The 4460-nt window shown below is 38.9% G+C and overlaps 1 non-coding gene across 1 annotated transcript; it reads left to right on the forward strand.

Annotated features, from left to right (window-relative positions):
• Positions 1 to 4163: 4163 nt before the first annotated feature.
• trnan-guu (transfer RNA asparagine (anticodon GUU)) lies at positions 4164 to 4237 on the forward strand. Its single transcript has one exon. It is a non-coding gene; the product is annotated as a tRNA-Asn (tRNA).
• The last annotated feature ends 223 nt before the right edge of the window (positions 4238 to 4460 follow it).

The following is a 4460-nucleotide window of genomic DNA, read 5'->3' on the forward strand; positions in this document are numbered from 1 at the left end:
GGTGTCTTATGTTACTGTGCTCACATCGCAATCTTATGTTGAGTGAGAACTCTTTGCTCGTGTTCATAGAGAGCCAGGTTTACACAATTAATTTCAGTCACACACGAAGTGCTACAGTGTTGCTCTGCTGTTTTAAATGTACCTCCAAAGCATTTCGTTCTGTTAACTACCAAATGATTTGAACTAATTTAATGTCATATTCAGAAAATCCAGAGAAGGTCATCAGACTTTTAGTGGCTGTTGAAGGAAACACCTGTTGAATCTCACCAGGGATTTCTTGAGAGATCATTCAGCGAGCGAGTCCTCCCTCTGGACTCCAAACATTTTTAGTTAAACTGTTATTCACATACTCTAACGAAGAGAAACGTTAGTGTCTTCCGGTGTGTGAGCCCATTTCTCAAAAAAAAGTTATATAAATTTAATTGTTCTACTTTTTAGGCTTGCATAGTCTTATTAATATTTCAGTTAAATTTTAACTGTAGTTTTTTTCTGTAGTAACATCAGTTGATATTAATATTAGTCCTGATTTATACGTTTTTGTCATGGTTGATCTTAAGTAATTTTGTAATTAGTTTCAGTTTTGAAAAATCGCGCAGAGAAGCTACCAAAACTGGTAATGTTCATATAATGTGTAATGCAATAGCAGCATTTTGGGTTGAAAACAAAAAGTATATCTTGGTATGAATCCTAACACATCATAGACAGTGTTCTAGGACTTCTCGCTTCAGATAAAGTTGTCAATACATCATCGATTTCTACTCAATCAATATCAGCAGTGTTATCGCTACCGAGCGGTAATATAGATCCTGGCAATACTTCGTGAGATCATTGTAAGAAAATCCAAAATACTACGGAAGGAATCAAATTTATACGTTTCTTTGGATCGAGAATATGATCATTATGAGACTCAAAACATGCCTGTCTTTTCTTTTTTCGAGGACAAATGGATTATTGAGGTGTAAAGATGGGTTCAAAACCAAAATCACCTGCTATCGCTGCTGTTTCTCCAAATCCTTCAACTGATCATCGATATCGAGGAATAATATATAGTTTCTTCAAATCCTTCAACTAATCATCGACATAGAGAAATAATATTATACAACTTGTGGTTTTCTGTTAATTGCCAATTTGACTGTAATTACATCTTCGTTTACAGATGTCTTGCATGTATCACATGGTATAATAGTCGTCGTGCGTCCTCAGTTAAAATGTTTTAAAAAGTACGACAAAAGTACAACATTTATGGTTACATCCATATTAAAATGAAGGTAAATATACCAAGATATTAAAATACAATTGTACAGTTCTAACTTAATAATGCCTGCGAAGTTTTCCAACAAATCCGAACTGTAATTTTGAAATATTATAGCTGAGAATGAAACAAAGATCAAATTCAATGAGTGAAAATGCACCAGTAGTTCTCTAAACTGAGTTTCTTCCCTGAAATGACTCGCTAGCGAAGCACCAAGCAGCCTTGAACGGATCGCGGAAATCAAGTATACAGTACAGATGGATTCAGAGTGTGCTTTCCAACTTTTGTGCAACATTTTCCTTTGATAGGGCAGAGTTGTCTTCACAATCTGGGTTAAATAAAAAGGAGTGACGACAGTGTTAAACAGCTTTCCTTCTTGGGGAACAACGGTTGTGTTCCATATTTCTAATTATTTTGGTTTCAAGATCGCAATTTAGTGTGAAACATAAACGCCAGCTGGATAAGCTTTATTAATTTCCCTCACGGGATCAATAAAGTATCTATCTATAAATCTCTTACACGTCATTTACAATGGCCTTTCAACTAATAGCCCGTGCAGGGATCAAACTCTAGTTGTTCGTACAGTACGAGTTGCGTAAGGCTCTGTAACGCGCAGATGAGAAACTAACCTCTGCTTCTTCATTATACACACAGTGAGCTATATACGCGGGCTTACTGCCTCCTACGGGCTCTGTATTTGATTGCGGTACAGGACCGGCCGTGGAGTTAAAGTGAGACGGGTGTGTACATTAAAAGGCTCATAGCGTCCCTGGGAGGGCTCAACCCACCACCCTTTTGGTTAACAACCGAACCACAAAGACTCATGTACAGCTTAACACTTCTCGGTCTCGGTGAAAGTGATACACTCCGTAAAATTTCCAGAGATTCATTTATTTTTAAATGAAAATCACCAACAGCGGCCGAGATCTACTGGAGTTTTTTCATTCTATACTGCGATTTCTGGAGGGTACCCTGTGGAAATACGAGTTTTGACGAGAAGGGATGGACATATAAGGTCAAAAGGCTTGGGGAATTGAACTTTAAGGTGAAGACTGCGGGTTCAGTAGCAGCAGAACCTGATCAGTATCAGTTGACTCCGATATACGTAGACGTGCTACCGTTGCACCATGGGGTACTTAATTTAAAAAAAATAGGAAAAAAAATCAGTGTTCCTGGATCTGTAATTGAGAACAACACCTGCACAAGAGCTGCACAGGAAGAATAAAATGTGGTCTGGGAAGAAGAGACGCTCTTCGGAAGAGCGGCGCTCTTAACGGATTTTTTTTTTTTTGTCTCCTTTGGGGAATTCAAAGGCACTGACAGATGTGAACTCGTGGCGCAACGGTAGCGCGTCTGATTCCAGATCAGAAAGCTGCGTGTCAGCTATTGGTTTTTCAGGTTCTGCTGGTCCTGAACACGGAATTCACACCATGCAGTTGAGTTCTATCAACGATCAGTTCACCACATAGATAATCTAAACAAAATAGAGCAGTACAGGACACGCAGTGTGGAGCTCACACAGCGAATAGCCTTGAACACAAGAGAAAAGGCACCGTTCACATCTGCTAAACATCACGTCCAACTTTAGAGACAGCTGCATCAGAGAATGGAATCCCGGAAGTTTCAGATAACTTCTTTTAATTCAGGTTCAATCAAACCTGAAAGTTAATGAGTTTCCGGACACTTTTGTTTTATTAAAAAAGTGTCTGAAGCCTGAAAATGTAATTTGAAAAAAAAAACGCTATTGTACATTTGCAGGTGCTTTTTGTAACGATTTGCTATTTCATGCTGGAAAACAAAGGAAACAGACCCAACGTTTGCTTTCAGGTGCGGTTCATTACATAATAGACATCTATTACTGAGGAGCTTGAATATAATTTACACGAGCCAGGTAGAAGTCGAACCTACAATCTTATGATCCGAAATCAGACGCGTTATTTACTAAACCGCTGGCATTTCACATAACCTGAATTCCCCCATAGTGTGCTCAGCGCCGCTACTAGTAATGCACCGCTCCGTCTAAAATTTCAAAGTGAAAAACATGTGTTTTCTGATTTTTATGAGTTTTAAAATATAATCTCTTTAAATATGACAAGGGTTTTATGTTTCGCACTGAAATTCCGATTGATTGAGAATTCAGAGAAAGACTGTTTTCTTCCACAACACCGTATAATTATCACATCCACCAGACTCTCCAACCTCTCCAGACCTTGCTGGGTGAGCAATTGCTCCGATAAATTAGGTCACGTATCATGTTAAATCATTTCTTCTCAACACATTTCCTGGTGCACGTTTTCTCTATGAAAAAAAAGTTCATTTTTCCCTTGCACGATTTTTCGTTTTTATCAAAGCGTACAGAAAGAAAAAAGAAGAAGAAATAGTGTCGCAAAAGAACTCTGTCGCCCTTGGGAGATGTCAAACGCATTGGACATGAAAAATGCCAGATTAAAGCCAGTTCTCTTCGTTTCTCAGTGTCGGGGCTGCTATGTAAAAGAGGCAATTTGCTCTGAGAGCAGGTTCAGCGCTTACTAAACGCAGATGTCTCAGAGCGGTGTGTCCAAGTGGCTGTAAAAGGTGATGGTTGTCCTGTCACCGTAGCTTAGTTGGTTAAAGCGCCTCTTTATGAAACAAAAAAAAACGAAATTCAAATCCCAGCCGTGTCTTTCTTCCTTTCTTGTAGTACAGAACGTACCATTTTGGGCACTCACAAAGGGCTTGTTTTCGTTAAATGCATGTGTTCATTTCCTTTCTTGAAAACTTATTTTTGATTAAATTCACACAGCTTGCGGAAAATGAAATCCAATTCTTGGTTATCAGTGCAGAAGAAATATTACCGGCTGGCAAAATAAACGGTTAGAGATTTTTTTTTTTAACCGGGAATTTGTGATTCGAGAGAAAAACCTACATGTCAGTCTCTGTGGCGCAATCGGTTAGCGCGTTCGGCTGTTAACCGAAAGGTTGGTGGTTTGATTCCACCCAGGGACGAGTTTCTTTGGCGATGTAAATATTGTCTTCGGTCGATTGGATTTCTCAGCGAAACCATAGCCATTTTAATATTTGCAACAAATGCGAGTGTTTAACACGTGTCAGGATCACCAGGAAATGTCCAATAATGCCCAACATCGTAACTCCCCAGAAAACCATATTCACCCAAGAAAAATGATCGTCGAATCGTCATTTATACTCCAGTTGAATCCTCTGCTGAAAT

Source organism: Atractosteus spatula, chromosome 10 (assembly GCF_055471065.1).
Source record: "Atractosteus spatula isolate fAtrSpa1 chromosome 10, fAtrSpa1.hap1, whole genome shotgun sequence".
NCBI classification, from domain to species: Eukaryota; Metazoa; Chordata; class Actinopteri; order Semionotiformes; family Lepisosteidae; genus Atractosteus; species Atractosteus spatula.